This window comes from Scylla paramamosain, chromosome 30 (genome assembly GCF_035594125.1).
Source record: "Scylla paramamosain isolate STU-SP2022 chromosome 30, ASM3559412v1, whole genome shotgun sequence".
Lineage (NCBI taxonomy): Eukaryota > Metazoa > Arthropoda > Malacostraca > Decapoda > Portunidae > Scylla > Scylla paramamosain.
Window position 1 is genome coordinate 14,529,115 of NC_087180.1, and position 26,500 is coordinate 14,555,614.

The 26,500-nt window shown below is 41.8% G+C and overlaps 1 protein-coding gene and 1 long non-coding RNA gene across 3 annotated transcripts in view; one reads left to right on the top strand and one right to left on the bottom strand.

Annotated features, from left to right (window-relative positions):
* The window catches only part of LOC135115885 (uncharacterized), a 92,135-nt gene extending 78,349 nt beyond the window's left edge, over positions 1–13,786 (bottom strand). Inside the window, exon 1 of the mRNA XM_064032980.1 lies at positions 12,761–13,786. The gene's annotated coding sequence lies outside the window, so the exon portion shown is untranslated. The remainder of the gene's footprint in view (positions 1–12,760) is intronic.
* LOC135115891 (uncharacterized) overlaps positions 1–26,500 on the top strand; it is a 92,589-nt gene that overhangs the window by 49,075 nt on the left and 17,014 nt on the right. The window lies entirely within an intron of this gene.

Genomic DNA, 26,500 nt, shown 5'->3' on the forward strand with positions numbered 1-26,500 from the left:
CACGTATGTAAGACTCGTTAGCATTCTTAAGACCTTCTATATAAGAAAACTCATAAAACAGTTAGTATAAAACCTTAAGCTCTTCCATTCTCCCCAGCCCTCCACAAATAGGTTTTTAAGGCTGAAATAGCTCAATATAACAACAGCTCTCTAACTCCCCCAAAGATCCACTAGCCTTCACGAGACCGTCTGGATTTAAAAACTCGTTAATCAGTCTTAATTTTTTCCCCTTCCACTGCAGCAGTTCAAAATAACAACACCTCTATAACTCGCGCATTTAAGAGCCATTAAAAACAAAAGCTGATTCTAAAAACCTTATTAAACATCCTTAACTCTTTCCCTGTTACTCGCTCTTTTACATAACCTTCTACAATTTTGAAAGGAATTAATTTTGCATTGCAGTTTCTAAAATACGTGGTTCTGTGTGTGAATTAGATTAACCTCTTCTATTTCTTCTTCTTAGTATGCCTACAAGTAATTTATTATAGTGATTTAAATGGTAACAAAAGACGAGCATAGCAATAAAAGGGTTAAGGTAGTTCCAAGTCCCTATAAGACCGTTGTCTCTAGCCTTCCTCAAATAGATTCCTAACGCGGTAACGATCCCCGATGCTCACAGGTCCAAGGTCTCAGAGGAGGCAACAGCAGCCGATGCCTCGTCGGATTAACAATATAGCTTTGCCAGAGGAAGGCAGCATCCGGCAAATCAAGGTAATTAAGCCTCAGGTGTGTTTGTCGATGACTCTTGATTGGATGAAGCCAAGGAGGGAGTAGGCGAGTAACTGCAACTGGAGAGGGGGAGGAGGAGAAGGAGGAGGAGAAGTAAGAAGAGAAGAAGGAAAGAAGAACCATAACAACTGTAGCAGCACCAGCAGCAGCAGCAACAACAACAACGACAACAACAACAACAACGAAGACGAAGAAAAAGGAGGTAGTAGTAGTAGTAGTAGTAGTAGTAGTAGTAGTAGTAGTAGATCATCAACGACAACAACAAGAACAACAACAACAACTAAATAAAGAAAAAAAGAAAAATGAGGAACAAGACGAGGAGGAGAGACAGACAGACAGAGCGGAAGAGGCGCCAGAGGAGGATTATGATGATAAGTTAAAGGACATGAGACAAAGGAGAGGTTGAATTAGTGAATGGAGGAGGAAGAGGATTATGATGAGGAATGAGGGAGATGATACAAAGGAGATGAACGAGGTGGAAAATGATCAAGGAGGTAGATAAGGAGAAAGATAGAGCTTATGATGAGGAAAGGAGAGAATAAGGCAAAGAAAGTGCAGACGAAGAAGAAGAAAGATAACGATGACAAACAAGTAGGAGGATCTTTTGGATAAGAGATGGAGAAAGAAGAAGGATGAGAATCAAACAAAGGATATGCATGAGGAGGAGGAGGAGGAGGAGGAGGAGGAGGAGAAAATAGACAAGCGCGGAATAAATGAAAAGGAGAAAGCAAATGAGTGAATAAATGAGCACCTAAAAGAAAAGGAGAAAGAGGAGAAGAATTGAAGAAAACGAAGCTAGGCAATAGAGACAAGGAAGAGGAGAAGCAAAGAGAAGAAGAAATAAGGCGGAGTTATAAAGAGGAAGAGGAGGAGGAGGAGAAGCAGGTGCAGAAATTGTAAGAGAAAAAGAAAGAGGTTGACATTGAAGACGAAAAGGAGGTGGAGGAGGAGGAGGAGGAGGAGAAAAGAATGAGTACGAAGAACACTAAGAGGAGGAGGAGGAGGTGGAAAAAAAAAAAAAGAATTTCAAGACATGAAAAACATATATAAGAAACGAAAGAAATAAGAAAAAAAGTAAGACGAAAAAAATGTAGAGAACTCGAGGGGAAAAAAAGGTGGGAAGAAAATTGACAAACAAGATAAGGAAGAAAGAATAAAGAAAGAAAACAATAACTATATGAAGAGATGGTTACACGAGAGAGAGAGAGAGAGAGAGAGAGAGAGAGAGAGAGAGAGAGAGAGAGAGAGAGAGAGAGAGAGAGAGAGAGAATCTTCCAATGAGAAATACACTAGTTACTCTTAATCTATAACCAATATATATATATATATATATATATATATATATATATATATATATATATATATATATATATATATATATATATATATATATATATATTTTATATTATGTAAAAATGAATAAATAAATAAATGATTACTTAGATAAATACAAAAAATAAAACCAGCAAAAGTAAATAAATAAACAAGTAAAAGCAAAAAAGCTAAATTAAAAAAAAATCCGGTAAAATAATTAAAGTTTGAAATTCGTGTTAGGTTTTGTCATTTATTTAGTCTTGAATTACGTTTGCCTATTTGTTCGTTTGTACGTTGCTTAGACAGAAATCGGTGATCATAAATGTTATATGAATAAATCTTAATTTTCTATTATGTCCTTGTTTATTTCGTTTATTCTTTTTATTTACCTTTCTCGCTTTATTTTTCTTCCTCCAATTCTTAAAAATTTCTCCGACGTTCATAACTTTTTGTCTTATTGCGTTCTTTTCGTATAATCTTAATATTTTTTAAAAAGTTCTTTGATATCTTTTCTATAGTTTTGCCTTCCTCTTTATATTCATCGTATTTCTCCAATCTTTATATTCATATTTCTCCAATCTTTATATTCTTCATATTTCTCCAATTTTTTTCTTTTCCTTCCCTCATTCCTGTAATTTTAATACTTTTGATATCGTTGTTGTTGTTGTTGTGTGTGTGTGTGTGTGTGTGTGTGTGTGTGTGTGTGTGTGTGTGTGTGTGTGCGCGCGCGTGCGTGTGTGTGTAAGTGGCCATGTATGGATAGTTAGATGAGTGTGTGACTTGTACATTGCAGAGAGAGAGAGAGAGAGAGAGAGAGAGAGAGAGAGAGAGAGAGAGAGAGAGAGAGAGAGAGAGAGAGAGAGAGAGAGAGAGAGAGAGAGAGAGAGAGAGAGAGAGAGAGAGAGAGAGGGAGGATGGGGCGTTTTCACGTAGGCTTTTAAATTGCTCCGGAGTTTAATTAGGAAGAGGATGGAAGGATGGGGGAAGGAGAAGAGTCGGTAAAAGGAGGAGGAGAAAGGGAGGAAGGAGAGAAGAGGAGATAAGAGGGAGATGTGAAAGGACTGTGTTGCAATATAGGAGACTCATTTCTTTTCTTTTCCTTCAGTTTTCATTTCATTTCGAACTCTAAATGTTTAATGTAAAATGACACACACACACACACACACACACACACACACACACACACACTGGTTCTCGGCAGTTCGGTTCATGATTTCACAGCGCATCGGGACAGCAATGAGCAGGTTCATTTCTCACCTTTGTGTTCCACGAAACCTTTGAATGAGGCAAGGTGTCCTCAGAGTGACTGTGGTAGGCAATAACTGTGTGTGTGTGTGTGTGTGTGTGTGTGTGTGTATGCTTAGAGATATGAGGAAGTGCTGTTGTTATGACTCTGAAACTAGTTAGGCATTCTCTCTCTCTCTCTCTCTCTCTCTCTCTCTCTCTCTCTCTCTCTCTCTCTCTCTCTCTCTCTCTCTCTCTCTCTCTCTCTCTCTCTCTCTCTCTCTCTCTCTCTCTCTCTCTCTCTCTCTCTCTACTCCTGTCACTGATACTACTACTACTGTTACTGCTACTACTGTTACTGCTACTACTACTACTACTACTACTACTACTACTACTACTACTACTACTACTACTACTACTGTGTACATGTTTTCCCTCATAGCTGCTCGCCTTCAACGCCCAGCCCATTTACGCGATGTACGACTAGTGGGCTTGTGGCTGCAACACACACACACACACACACACACACACACACACACACACACACACACACACACACACACACACACACACACACACACACACACACACACACACACAATCATTCCACGTCCCTTACAGCTGATGCTCACTGTGTGTAAAGGGGGAGGACGGGAAGGATTGAGAGAGAGAGAGAGAGAGAGAGAGAGAGAGAGAGAGAGAGAGAGAGAGAGAGAGAGAGAGAGAGAGAGAGAGAGAGAGAGAGAGAGCTTTGTACCGGAAATAAAGTTTAACCACAAGCTGAATTAATTCGTTGAACACAAGAGAACAGGTTGAAATGAATCAAAACTTTAATTCTTTCCGTGGGCGTTGTTGTTGTTATTGGACATTTGTGAATACTTCTTTCCTTATGGTAATAATAATAATAATAATAATAATAATAATAATAATAACATCAATAATAGTGATAATGCCACCACCATTCCTAACAAGAGCAGCAACATAAGAGCAACAAAAACAACAATAAATAAACAACAATATAAATAAATAAACAATAAAATAGCAATGATAATAATAACACCAATGATAACAGTAATGAAAATAACTAACAATATCAAATCATACAACTGAAAACATCATTCCATCCTAACACCAGATTATACGCCTCCCCTCCCCACCCTCCATCCCTCCTCCACTTCCTCCACTTTCTCCACCCCACCGCCTTCCAGGGCCGTCATTTCCACTCCAGCAGCAAACTTGTCTCGTGTGTGGCACAGAGGTAGCGTCTGTATGCAAATTCTTATCTCCACCTCACGATGCGGTGCTGTGGTGGTGGTGGTGGTGGTGGTGGTGGTGGTAGAAATAGTACTTGTTTTGCCAGCTTTGTGGTGGTAAGAGAGAGAGAGAGAGAGAGAGAGAGAGAGAGAGAGAGAGAGAGAGAGAGAGAGAGAGAGAGAGAGAGAGAGAGAGAGAGAGAGAGAGAGAGAGGAGGGGGAAGAGAGGGGAAGTTTTGATAGTTTTGGTAGTAGTAGTAAATGAAATGTGGTTTCTATTACCGTAGAGTTTTATTACAGTAGTGTTAAGAGATGGTGGTGGTGGATGTTTTGGTGGTGGAAAGGCAGTGTGGATCTAGAGAGAGAGAGAGAGAGAGAGAGAGAGAGAGAGAGAGAGAGAGAGAGAGAGAGAGAGAGAGAGAGAGAGAGAGAGAGAGAGAGAGAGAGAGAGGGGGGAGGGGAGGGAGAGTTTTGATAGTCTTTGTAGTAGTAGTAAATGAAATGTGGCTTTGTATTACCGTAGAGTTTTATTACGGTATTGCTTGTGTAGAGATGGTGGTGGTGGTGGTGGATGTTTTTGGTGGAAAGGCAGTATGTATTTTGATTCCTGAGATAGTGGTAAATGAATAATGCTCAATATATTCCGCAGACGTTCCTGTGGTGATGGTGGTGGCTGTGATAATGGTGGTGAGGAATAGAATGGTGATATTTTGTGAGGAAGGAAAGCCCGGAATTTTTGTACTTGTGGTGAGGTTATTGGTGACGTGTGAAATGTGATGAAATATACCTATATATGGTGGCAACAATACGAGAAATAACTCAAAGAAAACAAACGAATACTGTGTGGTGGTGGGCTCCGCAAAAAAAAAAATAATAATAATAATAACAAAATAAAATAAATAAATAAATAAATAAATAAATGCTGAAAAGTTAAAAACAAAGTAGGAAATCATAAGAGTAGGGAAAATAAAAAGAAATAAAAGTAATTAACCGTAGCTAGTGGAATTAAACTAAACAGCAATAGTGGTGAAAAGATAACACTAATTTCAATGGAGATAGAAAAAAAATAGAATGTGTAGTGGTTATACAAAATGTGTTAATTGATAGTGCTGAAGGAAATATTGGTTATAAAACTAGAGGAAAAGGGGAAACGAGAGGAGGAGGAGGAGGAGGGAGGACGAGGAGGAGGAGGGGGAGGAGGAAGATCATTACTCGTGCACCACAACACTCTCATAAAAGGAAATCTGTTTCTTGAGCTTTTGTCATTTTAATAGTTACCCAAGCAAAGCAACGCACCATTCCGGTTTTTACCTGCGCGGACTAAACGGCAGATATTAGGCGTCTTATATTTTCATTCGTAAACATGTGGTTGCGTAGTTTTGCTCCGTAAATTTCACTCTTTAATCAGCGAGGAACAAATGTTGAAAGTTTCCCGCGAATGTTGTTGCTTGCTGCTTTTGTGTTTCATATCGCCGACCTAAGTTTTTGAGGGCTTTTGGATTTTTGTATTATTATTATTACATTATTATTATTATTATTATTATTATTATTATTATTATTATTATTATTATTATCAGTAGTAGTAGTAGTAGTATAGTAGTAGTAGTAATTTAGTTTTATCTTATTTTTACTTCTTAATTAGCGTGATTGAGGAAATGAAATGTGCGTATTACATCATCGTTTTATTATTTTGTGTGTGGCAGTGATTACCTAACTAGTTAATAAAATGTTACAAATCTGCCTTGCTTCACACACACACACACACACACACACACACACACACACACACACACACACACACACACACACACACACACACACACACACACACGAACACTTTAAGCAAGAACAAAGCAAATTAATAGTTATCTTTGAATCTAATTATATAACCAAAATAATTTACACACACACACACACACACACACACACACACACACACACACACACACACACACACACACACACACACACACACACAGGACAGCAGTAACATCAGGCATAATTTTCACCCGTAGAATATCACAGAATCGCATTGCCTTCACCTTCATCGGGACACAGGTAAGCGCACAGAGTTATCGGCTCCTATGTTACCGCGTTTTAAGCTTGCCAAACCGTGCCACGTAAATTGATGGGCTGCTAATGAACTGCATCTGCCGGAATTAGATTAAAACGGACGCCAGTAAAGTAAATATAATGAAAGCCGACCGATCTACCTTGTTACCTTCATTAAAAAAAGGTAGGGTAATTTCCATTGTATATATATATATATATATATATTTTTTTTAGGTTTGTTTGGAGTGTCGATAGGAAATTATGTTTAGTGAAGTGCTTAATGTTAATGGACTAAAAACGGGAATAAAGACATATTATACTAGGTCAAGAAATGGAGGAGACAGATAAGGGGTAATGTAAAGAAGGATGAGAGAGAGAAAGAGAAAGAGAACACGGTACGGAAAAGAAATGGGACATGATGGAGGAGGAGTGAGTCTGAGAGGAAAGAAAGGAGAGGTAAACTTGGTGAGGGAGAGACGTGGAGAGTAAGCCATTATGTAAAGGGAGAGGGGAGAGGAGGGGAGGGAGAAGGGTCGGCTGTAATGTGAAGGAAGAGGGGAGATGAGGTACTAGGGAAGAGGTAAGAGAAAAGGGGAGAAAGGAAGGCCGTCACGTGAGGAAAGAGAAGAGAGAAGAAGAGGGGATAGTGTTATGAGGGAAGAGGGGAGAAGGAAGAGTGCGATTTAAGGGGAAGAAGGAGGGCAGGATTGGAAGGGAGAACGAAGAGGTGTTGAAACAGAAGGGGAAGAAAAACGAAAGAAAGGAATTACTTAATGCCACTGAACAAATTTTCAAGTTGTAGTGGACTAGAGGGAGGCAGATGTACGTGAGAGAGAGAGAGAGAGAGAGAGAGAGAGAGAGAGAGAGAGAGAGAGAGAGAGAGAGAGAGAGAGAGAGAGAGAGAGAGAGAGGAAAAAAATATGGATGAAGGAAAAGTAACAGGAATATTTAACACCATTTTGAGAGTATGGAAAGTTAACGCCTTAGTATTTTAATAAGCCGGTGCTAATATGAAGTTCCGGTCGACCATGGAGATGCCTCGCCTCGTTTGTCGTAATTTATGAGCCAAACTTTACAAATGGAACTTGATTGGCAACACTGACGCGAGAAGAAATGAACGTAAATCAGGGTGTGTGTGTGTGTGTGTGTGTGTGTGTGTGTGTGTGTGTGTGTGTGTGTGTGTGTGTGTGTCCCTGCGAGTTTGCGGATGGATAGACAGATAGATAGATGTCTACCAGCGTGACTGCATATCTTACTTTTCATCCGTTTTCTAATTTGCATTCCTGTGTTGATCCCTTCGTTCCTTCATCTTTATTCCTGTCCATCTGTCTAACTTGCCTGTCTATTTTATCTGTTAGTATACCTTTATTACTCCCTCACTGCCTGCCTTTGTCTTCTTTCCTTCTCGTGACGTGAAAAAAACTAGCTCTCCCAAATCACAAAGCAACTAACCAAACATAACCACGTGTCAGAGCCATTATGACTCACAAAGCATCAAACAAAAGACTAAACAACAAACGTACACACCATTGCAGCGACACGGGCCCTGAACCCATACACAAACACGCACTGAAAAGCAAAAATACACGCGGACAATACATCAAAACTCGATAAAACATGCATACAACTCAACAGACCCCTCTATACAATACAGCAGAAAAGTATAACTCGACACAATGCGGTACAGAATGTATAGAGAGAAACTTCAAGCACGTCATTCTTCAGGAGGCACATGAGGGAAACCTGGCGCTGCGAGGGTGAGGGGAGTGTGTATGGGGAGTGAGGGGAGGAGCATTAATGGCGCACCTGAGATATGGCCACCCTCCCCTACATGGTCCCATATCCCCCCATAACCCCCCTTTCCAAACGACCGCTTAAGTGCCATTATTTTCAGCTGGACTTTCTCTCTCTCTCTCTCTCTCTCTCTCTCTCTCTCTCTCTCTCTCTCTCTCTCTCTCTCTCTCTCTCTCTCTCTCTCTCTCTCTCACCCCTTCCCTTTTCTCCCCTTCTTTCCGTCTTTTTCCGTTCCATTTCCCTTATTGGAACTTGCCGTCTCTCTCTCTCTCTCTCTCTCTCTCTCTCTCTCTCTCTCTCTCTCTCTCTCTCTCTCTCTCTCTCTCTCTCTCTCTCTCTCTCTCTCTCTCTCTCTCTCTCTCTCTCTCTCTCATTCTTCCTTTCTTTCCCTTCTTCTCTCCCTTCCCCTCCTCCTTTCTTTGTTTCGTGTTCTTTCTCTCCTTCTACCACTGATCTTTTTTTTTCCAGTCTCAGCTTCTGTCCACTCTCTCCTCTTCTCTTCCCCTTCCTCTCCTCGTGTTCCTTCATTTCCTCTTGCTTTGTGTTGTTTTTGCTATTTTCCTCTTGTCCTGGCATTCCTGCAGTTCTCTTTTCCTACTTTCTCTCTCCTCTCCTTTTCTTCCTTTTTTTTCCTCACCTTTTACTTCCATATTGTCGTCTCTTCAGTTACTTTCTCGTTGTGTTTATTCCTCTTTCTTTCCCCCTCTTCACCTCTTGCCTCTTTTATTACCCTTTCTACTTCCTCTCTTTCTTGCTTCTCCCCTCCTGTACGTATTTCTTTTCACTTTTCTTTTTCTTTTCTTTTTGTTCTTGTTATGATTGAAAGAGTTAGTTAAAATGTCTGATTTTTTTTGTATTAGATAAATAATCTTAGGGAAATGTATTGAAAACTGGTAAGAAATTTGTTACATTTAGTTAACAAGAAGTTACTTTGTAAATAAAAAGAGCATCTAGTTTTTAAAGATAAGGTAACATGTAACATAGTTGAAAGGATGATTTTTTGTGAATAAATTATTACTAAGAGAGAGAGAGAGAGAGAGAGAGAGAGAGAGAGAGAGAGAGAGAGAGAAATGACACAACCAGAAGGAAAAGCAATTCGTCCGTTGCAGCTTCTCTCTCTCTCTCTCTCTCTCTCTCTCTCTCTCTCTCTCTCTCTCTCTCTCTCTCTCTCTCTCTCTCTCTCTCTCTCTCTCTCTCTCTCTCTCTCTCTCTCTCTCTCTCTCTCTCCTGACGAAGTAATGCCACGCCCATCGATCAGCTCGCGCCCTTTAGCTACTGATGCTCCCCGCCCTTTCTCTCCCTCCTCTCCCCCCATTCTCTCCATCTCTTCCCTCCGCTTCCTCCTTCCTTCTCCCCTTCCCTGTCCGTCCAGCACCCTGTCCATTTTACCTTTACAGACTAGTATGAGATTCGGAAGAGTAATCTATGTTATATTCTCTCTCTCTCTCTCTCTCTCTCTCTCTCTCTCTCTCTCTCTCTCTCTCTCTCTCTCTCTCTCTCTCTCTCTCTCTCTCTCTCTCTCTCTCTCTCTCTCTCTCTCTCTCTCTCTCTCATTTATATATAATTTAACCATTTGTAGTGGCATCTTAATCACGTGTATTATTATTATTATTATTTTTTTTCATAACGGTGCGAGGATTTTTTCTCTTTAATATTATCGCTGCTTTGTGTGTGTGTGTGTGTGTGTGTGTGTGCGTGTGTGTTGACGCAAGTGTAAGTGTGTTTATCCTTTTATTTCTCCCTCTATTCGTGAATGACATGAGGGTAAACAAAATATAATAAGCATGATGTTTTCCTCTTTTCCATGTTTTTGAATCATTTTCGTCCCATATTTTTCACGTTTCAAAAGATTTTTTCCTTTGTTTTTTTACCCCCTTTCGTACCTAACTGCCCTTATAAGAATACATTAACTCAACGAGGAAGCTTAATTAATCCTTTTAGGTGGAAAAATAGGCATGTTGGTAAAGTAATTAGACGTCGTAAGTAAAAAAAACAGCCCTGATTCCATACAAATAAAAGGCAAAGAAGAGACACGTGGGAGTCCAGAACGAGATATTTCTGAAGATATAAAAGATAGTCGATTGAAAGTCTTGTAACGAATGCACTGACTTTCTTATCTGTTTGCCTCGTGTGAAATTCTCCTGCAAACTTGGTATTGCAGGAAGGAATGAAGGAAAAGGAGGAGGGGGAGGAGGAGGAACAAGGAGAGGAAGAAGAAGAAGAAGAAGAAGAAGAAACGGGATGGAGGAATACCAGAAAAAAAAAATACAATGGAGTGAGAAGAAATGGGATAGAGGAGGAAAAAATAAAAATGAAGACGGAAAAAATAGGAAGAAGAAACAGGAAGGAAAAGGAAAAAGAAACGGGAAGGAGGAGGAAGAATAAGTAGGAAGGAGGAGGAAGAAGAAATAGGAAGTAAGAAAAGATAAAATAAGGAGGAGAAAGAAGAAATATGGTGAAGGAGGAAGACAAGAAGATACAGGATGGAGGAGGAAAAAAAACAGTACAACGAGGAGGAGGAGCAGGAAAAACAAAAGCAGCAGCAGGAGGAGGAGCAGGAGCAGGAGCAGCATATCTCATTATCACCCAAAGACTGATCCCTCTCTCACACAAATACATAATGGATGAGAAGGAAGAAAGGATAACATCATTAACAAAAGAACGTAGATTTCAGAGGGACATTAACTGAAGCTTATGATCAAGATAAATAAATAAATAAAGACAGGAATTATTAAAGCTCAGCAGTAAAATGTCAAATAAATAATAAAAAATAGAAAAATAAAAGGCGATTACCTAAACATCCAATTTCTCCCTTCTTGATTTTAATGGAGTTTTGAAGAGGTGTTTTTTTTTTTTTCCCCATCCACTCGATTTACCCTTTTTTTTGACTTTTTTTTCAGGTGGGGGTTGGGGAGGAGGGGAAGCGTATGAAATAAATGTTTTTGTATCCCTTTTTTTCGTATGTATGTTATTCATTTTTAATTACTTGACGGTATGAACGAGTGTTGCGTTCGTATGTTTGTTTATTTGGCAGTTTAATGATTAATTGCAACGTTGCAGTTTTAATGGTGCTGATACATTCTCTCTCTCTCTCTCTCTCTCTCTCTCTCTCTCTCTCTCTCTCTCTCTCTCTCTCTCTCTCTCTCTCTCTCTCTCTCTCTCTCTCTCTCTCTCTCTCTCTCTCTCTCTCTCTCATACGACCCACGTCCCTCGAGATGTAGTCAGTTTGGGGTCTTCTGACGAATGTATTGACTTCTTTATCAACTTATCTGGTGTGAAATTCTCTTAGAAACTTCCTAGCATGCACTGGAGAAAGATATGAAAGAAGAAAACAAGAAAAGGGGTAAGAAGGAGAGGAGGAGAGGATGAGGAAGAGGAGTAACTATAGGTGTAGGAGATGCTGGAGTAGAAAGAAGAGGAAAGAAAACGAGGAAAAGAAGAAATAAGAGGTGTAGGAGAGGAGAGGAGAAAGAAGAACAAAGTTAAGAGGAAATGGAAAGGTAACTATAGTTTTATGACTTGCTGGAGAAGGAAGAGTAAGAAGAATATGAGGAAAAGTAATAAGTGTAGGAGGAGAAAGAAGAAGAAGAGAAAGAAGAATAAAGTTAAGAGGAAATGGAAGACTAACTGTAGTTGTTGGAGAAGGAAGAATAAGAAGAATAAGAGGAGAAGGAGAAATAAGAACAGAAGGAGAAGAGGAAAGATTGAGGAGATGGAGTAGCTGTAGGAGTAGGAAGTGAGGGAGAAGGAAGAAGAGGAGAGGAATAGGAAGTGCAAGTGGAGTGGAGGAAGAAGGGAGGAGGAAGATGAGAAGAAGAGGAATAGGAAGTGCAGGTGAAGTGGAGGAGTGGAGGAGGAGAGGGACGTTGTGTTGTGAGAGTGAGGGACTCCAAATTCGGGCGGTCCTTCAGGGATAGTTAATTGGAATTCGCAGGTTGGGGGATGCAAATGTAAACCGTGATTTCATGGCATAAGAAATTTCCATGGGTGAGAAATTCAGACTAAATTTCACAAAGAGAGATGGAGAGAGAGAGAGAGGGAGAGGGAGAGGGATTTTTACAATATTCCATGTGTGTGACATTCTTGTTGGTTTATTGCTTTGTAAATAATTCAACAAACAGCAATTACAGAGCGCACAATGCATCACCATAAAGGACAAAATAAACGCAATACCACAAAGCGCTTATGCAGTATTGATGGGAAAGAGCGTGACAGGTGTGGAGTGGCCGACCCGTGGATATGCTATTGCCCGTCCATGTGATATTAAGGTTTGTGTGTCCCGTCATGGCTCTTAGGACACACACACACACACACACACACACACACACACACACACACACACACACACACACACACACACACACACACACACACACACACACACACACACACACCTGCTCAGGACGGTGGAGTGAGAGGAGTGGTGAGTGGTCCCGGTAGTGGCGCTGGTGGTGGTGGTGACGGTGGGGTGGTGTTTAAGTTCTATCACAACACTCATCTCGTGGTGATGATTCCTCCTGGTAGCGTCACTGTTGCCTGTTACTCCCTAACCGCCTCTGCTTCACTGCTACTGCGTCTCGTGCCCGCCACCACTGCTACTGTCACCGTTAGCCCTGACCTACTGATTGAAATGTCACCACTAGGCAGTTATGTGCGAGTATACGTGTTTGTCACTGTTCACTCGTGTCTTTTCTTCTTAACTCTGCCGTCCTCCGATGCTCTCTGTCAATACGTTTGTTCTCTCGCTAAGTACGAAACTCTACTTCGGTTATATTTTCTGATATCGCCATTCCTTTCTTAATAAGAATCGTACGTATCCATACATCGAACAGCTTCGTGCCTTATAGAGCTGCTGCGTCTTGATGGAAAAAGTTTATATTAGCTTTATGTATATTTCCTGATGCGTCCTTAGTTCATGTAAATGCTTTATGGGAGGGAATATTCTACCACGGTGGGCGTCAGTTCCCGCGGCGTGTGGTGTTTGGCTTCGAGTGGCAGCGGCCTCGACACGCCCTTACGCAGTGCAGCCTCACACTGGTAGACTCACGATACCTGTTGCTTGGGAGGACACGTTCCGCCCCGCGCCTGTTGTCCTTCGCAAGAGGCGTGAGGTGGACAGTCTAGCGCGATACCGACTCACGCCACTGAGCTGTAGAGTGTCTCGAGTGCACTCCTCTATAGCGCTACATGATGGATCGCTGAACTGAGTGACGACGGAGCAGCGAACACGGGAGGCAGAGCAGCGCGTAGGCACCGGCAGCGTCCGTGAGAGTGACCGAGGACACACTCAGAGCCTCCTGCTGCCGCTCCCTCCTGCCGCACTCCTCCGGGGGATACCAGACGCCGCTAGATCTCCCTCCTGCCTTTCTGCACCTCCTCCTCCTCCTCCTCCAACTCCTCCTCCTCCTCCTCCTCCTCCTCCTCCTCCTCCTCCTCATCTTCCTCCTCCTGCACTGTGCATGCTTCATTTGCCTTCGACTCGACCTGTGGTGTGTATGTGTGTGTGTGTGTGTGTGTGTGTGTGTGCACGTGTGTGCGTAGGAGGACGGAGTTTGTATATTTTATGAGAGAAAAGGCGGTTCGTGATGGAGTTTGGAGCGAGGAAGGGGCGGGGAGGGTGAGGAAGCGTGTGATAAAAAGGGATATACGTGGGTGAGGTGCGGAAAGGAGGGATAAAGGCGGAGAGAGAAAAGGTAGGCAATTCTTGACCGCACAATAAAGGTATACCCCTTCACCCTAACTTGTCCTCCTCCTCTACCACTTTACTCTCCTCTATCTTCACTTCTCGCCTTCCTCCTCCTCCATTCTCCTCCAGCGCAAAGCCTTCTTTTCTCCTCTTCCAAAACTTATTTCTCACTCCCCTCTTCTCTCCATCAATCAATTACCAAGTCGAGTATCCAGAAGTTCGCTTTCTGTTACCAGCAGGGAAGTGTGAGTGGAGGGAGACTCGCGGGGTGCCTCCCTCCCCTTTACTCGCTGCCAGGTGGCCGGAGAGTTCGCCGTTGCCATGGTGACTCCGAAAATAATCTCAATCTCTTGTTTGCTGCAGTTAACGATATATATTATTCTTTAAAGCTTGGGTGTGGCACGATAACCTGGAAACTGAGGGGACAGGACGCGAGGGAATGCCATGGGTCAGACTGCGGGCGTGAGGGGAATGTGCGGGGAACACGTGAGAGGTCGTGGGCGTGAGGGGTGAGTGAGGAAAATGGACAGGTGAGCAGCGGACTGGAGGAGAGCTACTGTGGGAGTTTGGATTGCGAGGAGGTGAGGGGACCATGGGAGATAGTATATGAGTCAGATTGTAGGGGAGTGGATAGAGGGAGAACATTTGTATGGGACATGACAGGAGTGTGTACGGGGGAGCATGTAAGGGGAACATGGGAGGGATGTGTACGGGATAAAAGGTGAGGGGGAACATAGGACGGGAGGTGGGAGGGGATAGACGGGGGGGGAGGGAGAGAGAAAGGTGAGCAAGAGACAACCATTTATTTCCAGAAAAGGGCGAAGGTGAGGATGAAGAGAGGACCTACTGACCCGAATGACCGACTGACTGATTGACTTACTGACTGACTCACCGCCTGACTGAACAACAATTTAGCGGCGCAATAACTTCTGACTACAAATAACTTTCCAACGCACTCTGTTCCTTTAAACCTGGCGCGTAAACTTCACCCTCTCTCTCCCTTCTGTTCTCCCTGTCTTTTGAAGCACATGATTGGTGATTGCCTGCGTGAGAGTGCATTTGATCAGCGCTTGCTAGATAGAAGGGGGCGGGGCCAATCCGTCAAGTTAACCTGAACAAGCTAACTACTTAAATATTCATGAGATTATAAACTTTGTCAGATTACCGTTAGATGTGGATGTTATTCTGCTACTGCACCAACATTTTAGAGTACTTCTCTTTAACGACTATGTATTATTTTTCACTCGCAACCACCATAATCATCACCATCATCACTACCACCACCACTACTGCTACTACCACAGCTGCCATCCCCACCACCACGCCATCCTTCCCTCCGCTGCCCTCGTGAGCCGCCAGATCTGCACCATTAGGGGAGCGGAGTGGCCAGGCTACCCTCCCTCCTTCAGACCAGATCCAAGTCATGCATCTTCCGAATTCAAGTAAATTTAGCATGAGAAATGGCGGCGCATGAGAGGGGGCGGGTGCGTGTTCTCATTGAGGGGGCTTGTGTGTCGTATCCGAGGAGATTTAGCTTCACTTCTTTAGGGATACGGCGTGTCCAATGGCCTGCCCTGGGCCGCCCTCCATCTTGAGGACGTAGTGCAGCTGCTCCGCGCCGGAAACTAGTTCCTCTGTCATTTACAGTTTTCATACATACGTTCCTCTTGAAGTTAAAAAGAAAAGAAATTCCATCAAATATTTCCTATTCAATAAAAAAAAAAAAAGTAGGAAATTGTTATTACACAAATTGGAAAGGTGTCGGTTTTTATTCATTCTTGGAAATCATGCAAAAACTATGCAGTCAGTGGCGGGGTAGTGCGTCGATCTTTTTTGTTTACTTTTTGTGCTGGAGAAAACCTGATATTAATTTCGACTGCCAGATTTAGAAACTTTTTACACTAACGTTTTACTACTGACGCATTTTTTTTTTTTTTTTTTTTTTTTTTTTTTTTGAGTAAGGAAAAGTAATACAAACATGAAGGAAAAATGTTGCAATACATCATACATACATTGGCTTGAGAAGACACACCGCAGTCAGTGAAGGTGTTGCAGATCTATGCAGGAGAGAAGTAATGAGCAACAGGTGCGCTTCACTCAATTCCTTTAAAGAAATAACAGCAAAGCATTAAAGGGGATCGCGCACATCACCACCACCACCACCACCACCACCACCACCACATATTCCACATTCACATCACGACCATTCACTGGGAAAGTAATGCCACGGTGGGAACGTGACAGCTTCATGACCTTCACCACGCCAGGCACCCGCCCCCACACACGCTGTTTTATGTAAAGCGAGTCTGGAGGTCAGTCTGTTTGTCATTGTGTATCGTTGAATGTCGGTATGTGGCTCGTCAGGAGGTGCAGGGTGAGGTACATTATCTTGGTGCTGCTTTAACGTGATGTTTCCCTTCCTCTATTTTACTTCTAGAAATTATATCAGCCAGGAAGTGATAACATACAGGAGCAGCCAACAATGCACCAGTCACTAATAATAAGAACAATGCACCAGTCACTAATAATAAGAAGCGACAGTAGAAAAGAAAGATCGAGTTAGTATTTTCCCCTCTTATTTATGAAAATTATACCAGCCAGGAACTGAAACCACATAGAAAAGGAACTGTCACTATATCGTTGAATAATAAAAATAAATAGAGAGCCGTAGGAGAGAAAAGACTTCTTGTTTTCTCTCTTGCTTATAATATTAAACACACACACACACACACACACACACACACACACACACACACACACACACACACACACACACACACACACACACACACACACACACACACACACACACACACACGCACACACACACACACACACACCATACATGCGCCATTTCGTAAAAATCACAATAAAATAACAAAGAAAACATTGAGGTGATATTATCCTCCTTTTGTGTGAAAATTATACAAGTCGGGAACAGAAAACATATGGAATAAAGGCCACACCGATGCGTCGCCCCGTAAAAATAACGAGAGACAAAACAAAAGTCAGAGGTGGTGGCATGGTCTCCCTTCTCTCGTTTACTTACAAGAGTCACATAAAGGTAGAAAACAGAGGAAGAAGTAAGGTCGGCGCCGGCACAAGAAGCTCCTCATATACGCAACAACCCTTGAGGGAAAAAGAAAGGAAAAGAAAAGCCGTGAAGGTCGGAGGGCATCGCTGCGTGGTGGTGGTGAAGCGCCTCCCCACTCTCAGCCAGGCCGGGACATTTTCCAGATTGCTTCAGTGTGAGGATCGGTCCCGTGTTACAATGAGACGCCTGGCCCATTGTAGGAGGCGGAGGACCTGCCCTTGTCCCTCTCCGCTCAGAAGGCCCTAACATCTGTGTCGCTTCTGCTCCCCTTGTTCCTGCTGTTGCCTCTGCTGTTTATGCCACTCCTGCTGCGCCTCACCTTTCCTCACGTGAAAACTCAGCGACGAGGAGGACGCGCTTGCTTCTTTCAGGGGAGCTTTACGGGTACTTGCCTCTCCCTCCCCGACCCTTTGTGTTTCCTGCATAAACACACCCGGGCTTCGGCAGGAAACAACACAAGACGACCTCGCGGCCAGCGAAGCGACGACTCTAGCCCCGCGACACGAGAACGACCCGAGCTGAGCGTGGGTAGGACGTCTTGCCTTGCTTTTATTATTATCTCACTATATTTTTTCCTTGTTGATATACGGCGGTGTAATTAAATGAGGCGCGTTGTGGTGATGAACTTGCGTTGTGAGGGACAGAATTAGTTTTATTAAGTCTTCACAATGGATTTTTTTATTTTGATGATGGAGATCGTGTGTGTGTGTGTGTGTGTGTGTGTGTGTGTGTGTGTGTGTGTGTGTGTTATAGCATCACCTTAGCGACAACCAAACACCACACATGCATTCCCTCCCGTTTGGCACGTCAACATTGCTCGTCTCTATTTATACTCGTAGTGTACACTTCTCGTCTTCTCAGGGACTCCCAGAACTCTCGCCTTATGCTCAATAATTTTCTCGGAAGCTCCCACACAGTGCCTCTCTCGTAGCTATAGAGAATCTGGCTTTCCTCACTATTCACTGGAAATCTTTACGCAAATCTTGATGTACTATGGTCCGTATTCTCAAATATTTTTGCGTCTGTTTTCATGTGTTTGTTTTCATGATTCTAGTGACACATTATCAAGGATTCCGCATCATGAATGGAGAAAGCACCATGAGAACCTGACTAATCATCTCTGTGGCCCCTGAAATTAGTTCTGATGAGAGAATAAATCGCCTAAGAATACAGACCATACATGTTCGTGGTTTTCGTTCCGTTTACTTTTGAATGTTTATTGAAGCACGCCATGAAACTCGTCTTTTCTTTCCATTGATCGATCTCCTTAGATAGATAACATATTTCCTTCCATTTATCGCTGCTAGTATTTATTTGAACCATCAAACACGTATTATCATTATTCTCATTACAATATGTTGCATCATTAAAAATCAAACATTATCCGGTCATATACTTCCAGCAGCGTCACTTACCCGCGTGACATTAATAACCTTTCAATCTTTATATACTTTAATGGTAAAAAGAAAACCTGACGGTTCGCTTTCGTCTGTCATCATTGAGTGACACGATATTAATAAGGGAAGAAGGAACTATTACCTGATCACTCATTTCAAGCTCATTCGCGCAAGTGTCATTTCATTATTCAGCTTTACTCCATTAATGATTTAACACAAATCTTCTATTCCTCCTCGCCTCGCCGCGCCGTTCCTTCCCCAACATCATGACGCCAATGGTCACTAAAGATGTGTGATATGTAAGCCTGCGTCTTATACGGCGAAGTCTTGCTATTTTCACCAGGATCCATAATTCATCAGACAGTATTCCACCAGCTATTTACTGCGCTGCCTGGCCCGTCCTTCCCGCCCCTCTAGCCTGCAGCACAGACCACCGTCGCAGTAAAGTGAAGGGACAAGCAGAGGGTCGGGATATATATATGCAAGTGCCCCTTCGACCTTGCCTCGAGCCACCCCTCATGACTTAGCCAGGTACACACGTTTTCTTCTTTATTTCTGACACACACACACACACACACACACACACACACACACACACACACACACACACACACACACACACACACACACACACACACACACACACACACACACACACACACACACACACACCAATATATTTAATGCATCCTCGGGGGAAGGATTTAGATTAAGCCACCACGAATATGCACTGCGGTACGGTTATACATTTATACATTTTTTTAGGTGTACTTTATACATTTCAAGATCCCCTTGGCATTATTCAGAGATGGGGTTAAGGACGTGGGTGTATTTTCTTTTATTTTTCTTCACGTGCTGTGAGCCATTAAGTGACATTCATTAAACTGCAGTAAGAATTGAATTTTTATGCGGAATACAATTAAGTAAACTTTATGTGTGTGTGTGAGAGAGAGAGAGAGAGAGAGAGAGAGAGAGAGAGAGAGAGAGAGAGAGAGAGAGAGAGAGAGAGAGAGAGACGAATAAATGTAAATTGCCATAAGGTAAAATAAATAAAAATTATACATGCGCTGAAAAAAAAAAAACATATATATACTGAACCTGAATTAGTTTTGTATTGGATGTAGAAATTGCAGAAATGAAAACTCTCTCTCTCTCTCTCTCTCTCTCTCTCTCTCTCTCTCTCTCTCTCTCTCTCTCTCTCTCTCTCTCTCTCTCTCTCTCTCTCTCTCTCTCTCTCTCTCTCTCTCTCTCTCTCTCTGTCAGACAAACACAAACACACACACACACACACACACACACACACACACACACACACACACACACACACACACACACACAATGTAGTTGTAGCAGAAGCATTATTATTATTATTATTATTATTATTATTAGTAGTAGTAGTAGTAGTAGTAGTAGTAGTAGTAGTAGTAGTAGTAGTAGTAGTAGTAGTAGTAGTAGTAGCAGCAGCATCAGCAGCAGCATTAGTGTCAGCAGTGATGGTGATGACCTAGTAAGTATGATAGGCTTACCTGCAGCGCGGCGGTAATCAGTAGCAGGTGAAGTAGGTGTGGGGGTGGCATTGTGATTTCAGGCCTGCACTCACCCAGCGGCTCCGCTAACGACGCTGGCGAGGCATTTACATAGGCCTGAATATTCATGAAGCCTGGCTTACATACCGTGTGTGTGTGTGTGTGTGTGTGTGTGTGTGTGTGTGTGTGTGTGTGTGTGTGTGTGTGTGTGTTTATGAAATATACATGCTGGCATAAGCCTACACTCATACTCGACATACACACACACACACACACACACACACACACACACACACACACACACACAAACACACACACACACACACACACACACACACACACACACACACACACACAGACGGATGGGGGAAGAGGCGGAGGGAGAGAAGGAATGAGATAATGAGGATAAAAAAACGTAGGTGACTATCAGTAAGGCATGAGAGACAAGGTTGCACTAATGAGAATCAGAACAATACAAACACTTTCTTGGAACTGTATATAGTTTTAGAAATTCCTCCCGATGAAAAAAACAAAAAACAAAAAAAAAACAGTAGCAGCAATACATAAAGCGCATAAAACCTGCCTCCTCCTCCACAATAAAGTAAATTAATTGCCTCCTTTATGTAGCTGTAAATATATAAGCCTCCGCGCCGCAAGTTTTCCCATTCACGGGACTTGTTTACAAATTAATTTAGCCACCTCTCCACTGTAGGCCTTTCGCTCATAGAAAACGGACGTCAGAGGTTTTCTAAATAATAGATGACCGTTTTTTTTTATGTTTATCTTTTGAGAGAGAGAGAGAGAGAGAGAGAGAGAGAGAGAGAGAGAGAGAGAGAGAGAGAGAGAGAGAGAGAGAGTGGTGGGGGGGCAATTTGCCCTCCTTTCTTCTCTCCGGCACTTTTGGGAACTTAACGACCTCGCTATATTATTTCATTCTCTGGAAACCAACTTAATTTTTCAACCTTGTCGCTTGTAACAAAACTCTCTCTCTCTCTCTCTCTCTCTCTCTCTCTCTCTCTCTCTCTCTCTCTCTCTCTCTCTCTCTCTCTCTCTCTCTCTCTCTCTCGCTCGCTCGCTCTTTGACAACGAAAAACTGAAAACGAATGTAAATTTGTATTTTGTGGCTTTAAGAAACAACATATAACAAACAAAACGATAAAAAGGAGAACAACAAGAAAGGCGAGCAAAGGAAACAAACAAGATGAACATTTCCACCATCACCAAGACTACCAACATTAAAAAGAAATAGAAAAATAGCCGAGTCAGCCTTGTAATCGACCACAAAGGAAAATGCAAAAGAAAAAAAAAAGGAAAAAGAAAATGGTGGGGGGAAAAAACGTGTATAATATCTAAAGCGAAGAGATGAAAGAGCTGCAGATGACAGAGAGACGATAGGAAGGAGACGGGAAGGAGAGGAGGAAAAATTGGATGGGTGGCGCTGGTACTGAGAGAAGAATAGGAAAGGGACAATTCAGGGCGAGTCTCAGGACATCAGATATTGAAAAGGAAAATGGGATGCCGTTTTGTGAGCTCAGAATGATTAATGATGACGCTTATCCTTCTAGTATGTTTTAAATGATTTTTTTTTTTCGTATAATTTATAGCTAGAATGAAGCAGAAGTAAGGATGACATATGTAGACTAGTTTTAACTTGGTATACGAGTACTAGTAGTTATTGGAGGTTTTATTTATTTATTTTTTATTTATTATTATTATTTTTTTTAAAGCTTAGCTAATATTTTGCATCCTTAATTTATAGGTGGAGTGAAGGAAAACGATTAGTATGAGGAACGCAGCCTTTTTCTTTTAACATTTCGGTACCTTGTCTGAACTACTTATAGTATATTAGTAGTTATTGGGATTTTTAAGGGTGTATTTTTTATTCTATGGATAGTTTAGCAAATATTCGGTATACCTAAAAAAAAATGCCCGTTAGAACAACAAAAATACCTATGAGAACCCACTTAATACGATTTTTAGGGGTGTTTTTGTGATTTTGAGAATAGTCTGACAAAATTCTGCATCCTTAATAGAGAAAAAACACCCACAAGAACGAGTAACCATTCTGCGAGTAACCATTCTGCTGTCTTTGAAAATAGATCTTGCGAGAGATTCAAGCACTTCATTATACGAACCTAATAAATATAATGTCTAAAGTGATTCGTCTTGTTTGATTACTGGTTAGAATGTTAAAAAAAAAGAGGGCATTCTAAGAGAGTCTGGTGGTGTCTGGCAGCTTCTGGCATCACTTGCTGCTCGAGAAAAAGAAGAGGAAAAATGAGGAGGAAAGAAAATGTACTGGAGCATGAAGCAGTCAACAAGATTATGATGGGCCTGTCAACACATCATTTTGCTCTACCTAGAAATGGTGTGTGTGTGTGTGTGTGTGTGTGTGTGTGTGTGTGTGTGTGTGTGTGTGTGTGTGTGTGTGTCCGAGGAGACATCAGCAGAGCATCACCACTGAGGCACTAGCTGCATAAAAACGAGTGAAGAACTATAACACAAACGCTTGTCAGAAAAAAAATATATATATTGTTAATTAAATTGAATGTTTGTCCGCGAGTCTTTCTTTCCGTTACAGTTTGGTGGACGAGACTTTTTTCCCCACACTTTTCCCTTTCTCTGTTTTTTCCGTTAAATGCGAGTGTGTGAAGGCCCTTGACCTGTAATTATTTACTCGAAAACAAAGAAATATACATCAGTCAAGAAGGTCAGACGCCATGCAACATAAAGATCAACAAGAAAAAAATATATGAAAAAAAATTATACAAGAGACAATACAAAAGCACCTGTGGAAGGAAACAAAAACTGCAGGAGACTGAAAAAGTGACCACGCATGCGCTTTGGGGGAGACGGAATGCGTGACAGTGGTAAGCGATGCCGGGGTGACCCAAGGCGGCGCGGGAGACGGATGGGCGGCGAGGCGGAAGAGCAGGCGGGCAACTGACGAATAGGTGGTGGTTGCCCGCTTGCCCGTCCCAACAAAGACGCAAAGCAAACATTTTCTTCTCCCCGCTGAGTCATGAGCGTCGTTCATCCTGGCGTTTATTATGTAGCGTGCTGGGTTTGCGGGGTGGTGGTGGCAGCATTTGTAATGATAGTGGTGGTGGCGGTGGTAGTAGTAGTTGTGGTGGTGGCGGTGGTAGTAGTAGTTGTAGTAGTAGTAGGGTTAGTAGTAGTAGTGGTAGTAGTAGTAGTGGTAATGGTTCTATTGTTGTTGTCATTATTGTTTTTCTTATGGTTGTTATTGTTGTCGTCGTTCTTGTCGTTGTTGTTTCTCCACGCTCCTCTTCTTCTCCTTAACCTTCCTTGGTCTGAACTTATCCTCGACGAGCCATTCACGAATAGCATGGCCTCCTTCCCGACTCTTGGCTCCTTTAAAGTAATAAAGAGGCTTGGAGGTGCTAATCCTGTACCGCACCCTGATCTTGGCTTGAGTAACAAGGTGTGTTTCGTACCCTTAGGAACACAGATATTGGGTGCAGCAGAGCAGGAGTAGAAGGAGGAGGAGGAAGAGGTAGTGATGGTGGTGGTTCCAGGAATACAGATGCGGAGGATAGTAAATGAAATGGATATGGACACAAAAGAGAAATGAGGTTGTATATTAAATTGAAAGGATGATGAGGTGGAAAACAATGTCAAATTACGTAAGTTGGTGTGGTTCTAGGAAGAGAGGAGGAGAGGAAAGGAGAGTGAAATAGAGATGACAAGAAATTTAGTTAATTTAATTAATGGAATACGAAGCTAAAAAAAAAGTGTAAAACAAGTTAGTTCTGGTTCTAAAAAAAGGCAGAGATAATGATACCTAAGTTAGACATTAAATGTAATGAAAGATAAGGTGGAAAAGAATGCAGAAGGAAGCATATGTGGAGAGAGGTTAAGGTGAAGAATAAAGAGAAGTTAGTAGAGGTGAAGGGAGATTATTAGAAAAATGGAAGTGGAAAGGAGTGGAAATAGATATGGTAGAGGGAGGGAAGATGGAGGTGGGATGGAAAGATAAAAATTGAATATGGCAAGAGAGTAAAAGAGATGAAAAGGGGAACAGAGATCAGAAATGAAATATGGAAGACGGAGAAGTGACGATGCGAGATGAAAAATGTAAAAGTGGAAACAGGGAGATGAAAGCCACGGAAATGCAGAGCGAATTTGTGGAAATGAAAAGATAGATATGTAAACCCTGACAGATGGATAAAAGACGGAAAGCAAAGGAACAATTATGATTAAAAGCTAAGAATTGGAAGCGAATAACGAAATGGAGAAGAAAAATAAATGAACGCAAAGGTAAAGTAAAACTGAATGAAAATAAAAAGTGGGATTTATTCAACTCAAAGGATTAAAAAAGTTCTCCTCCTCCTCTTCCTTCTCCTCCTCCTCCTCCTCCTCCTCCGTTACATCAGTGAGTAGAAAAACCAGAGACCCAAAATGTCAGACCGACTTGGACAAATACTTCTCCACGTTTGCATATCATTAATTTTGCTCATTATATACGTCGTGGAAGCGAAAGTAGAGTAAAGGTTGATACGTTTTCTGAAAGGATTGAGTGCGCGTGTACACCTTGGATTTCTGGCGTGCTGAGTGGGGTTTGCCTGGCTGTAATGTGCTACCTATTGAAGTGTCTGTGTGTGTGTGTGTGTGTGTGTGTGTGTGTGTGTTTCTATTTGCTCTTGTTCTTCTGCTCCTCCTCCTCCTCCTCCTCCTCCTCCTCTTTTTTCAGTTCATTTTTTTTATTTATTTATTTTTTTTTTTTTTTGTTGCTAGTTTATCAGGTAATTGTTGATTTTTTAGTTTGCTAGATCGTCGATTATTTAGTTAGTTGCTCAGTGTAGTTATTTAGATAACAAGTTAGTCATTCAGTTACGTAATTAGCTTGTTAGACTGTCAGTTAGTTAATTGTTTAGTAGCAGTAGTAGTACTGGTATCTAGTTAGTAAACTATTTAGTTGTTATATAGTTAATTTATTTTCCTATATTTTTCTATCTATCTGTCTGTATTGTTTTTAGATAAATCTGGTTGCCAGTATTGCTTCGGACACTTAAAAAACCCCAAATATTTGCCTGTCTGGCATCGAAAAGAAAAATAATGTCATTTAACTTGAAAAATAAAGCCATCAGCCATAGCAGCTAGAATAAGACCTCGACATAAAGGAAAGAGAGAAGAAAAGAAGAACTAAAAGTCAATCTTCCACGCTGTATAAGTTTGCTATAATCTTTGAGTTCTTTGGGTTAGTGCCGTGTGGATCTTTCTCTTCAAATTCTTCTCCCTGAAATTCATAGTAAACAGAAGAAGAAAATTTCCATTATAAAATGTTATGAGTTGGAAGGAGGAGAGAGGGAGAGAGTGAGTTCAGAGTGGTGGTGCTGGTGGTGGTGGGCTGAGGGATTAACAAGAGAGACAGATTCACTTCCAGGGGGATTCCAAGAGCAGCGTCCAGCCAGGCTCAGAGGAAGAGTGTGGAGACGGTGTGGGAGGAAGCAGGGAACGCTGGGGACAGATAGAGAGGAACGCAGGGATGGAGGGAAGGAAGAGGGAAGGGGAAGGAAGAAAGGAAAGAAGGGAAGTGGGCAGATTGTTTGGTGCTGAAAATTTACCTCAAGGGGAAAAAATATTGATAAGTTAATGCATTGATAAATAACATAAATCCAGAGAGAGAGAGAGAGAGAGAGAGAGAGAGAGAGAGAGAGAGTTACAAGAGGGGATCTTATACTTTTACCTGCTAATGAAAGCCTCTGAAGAAGACACAGACGGTGAGATAACCTTTGCAGTCACTAATTAAGGAAACCTAACAATGAGCACCTGTAGTCTGTTACCTCTGTCTATTTTCTTTATATTTTTGTCCTTATTTCCTATTCATCTTTCCGTTTCCCATGTATTTTTGTAATTAGTTCCTGTTCTTTCTATTTGCCGTGTTTTGTATCTATATCTTGTTCATTTTATCTCTGTTTTCTGTTTTCCAAATTTTCTGTCATTTTCCCTATTTTTCTTTCATTTTGTTCATGTTTTCTGTGTATTTTATCTTTATTTCCTTTGCATTTTGTCTTTTTTTTTATCCCAAGAATGTTGTCCATTTCCGATGTATTTTATTCATATTTTTTGTGCATTCTATTCTATTTAATTTCCTTCTCCTCCTCCTTCTCCTCATTTTCCTTCTCGTGCTCCTTCTGCCGCTGCTCCTCTTGCTGCAGTGGCGCCATTGGTCAGGTTGAAGCCACAAATTATCCTCACATCCCCAGATAAAGGCACGAATTATCACTCTCCTTCGCGTTCCCTACAGGATGATGGATGGTGAGCGCGGCGAACTATTAAATTTGCATCTTAATTATTACTGTTTCGGTTTTCGTTTTGGATTTATGTTTTATTTTATGACCAGCCAGCAGCGACAACAAAATAGAGAGAAAAAAAAAACGGAAAGGAAAAAGTGGTCGGAAAACGTA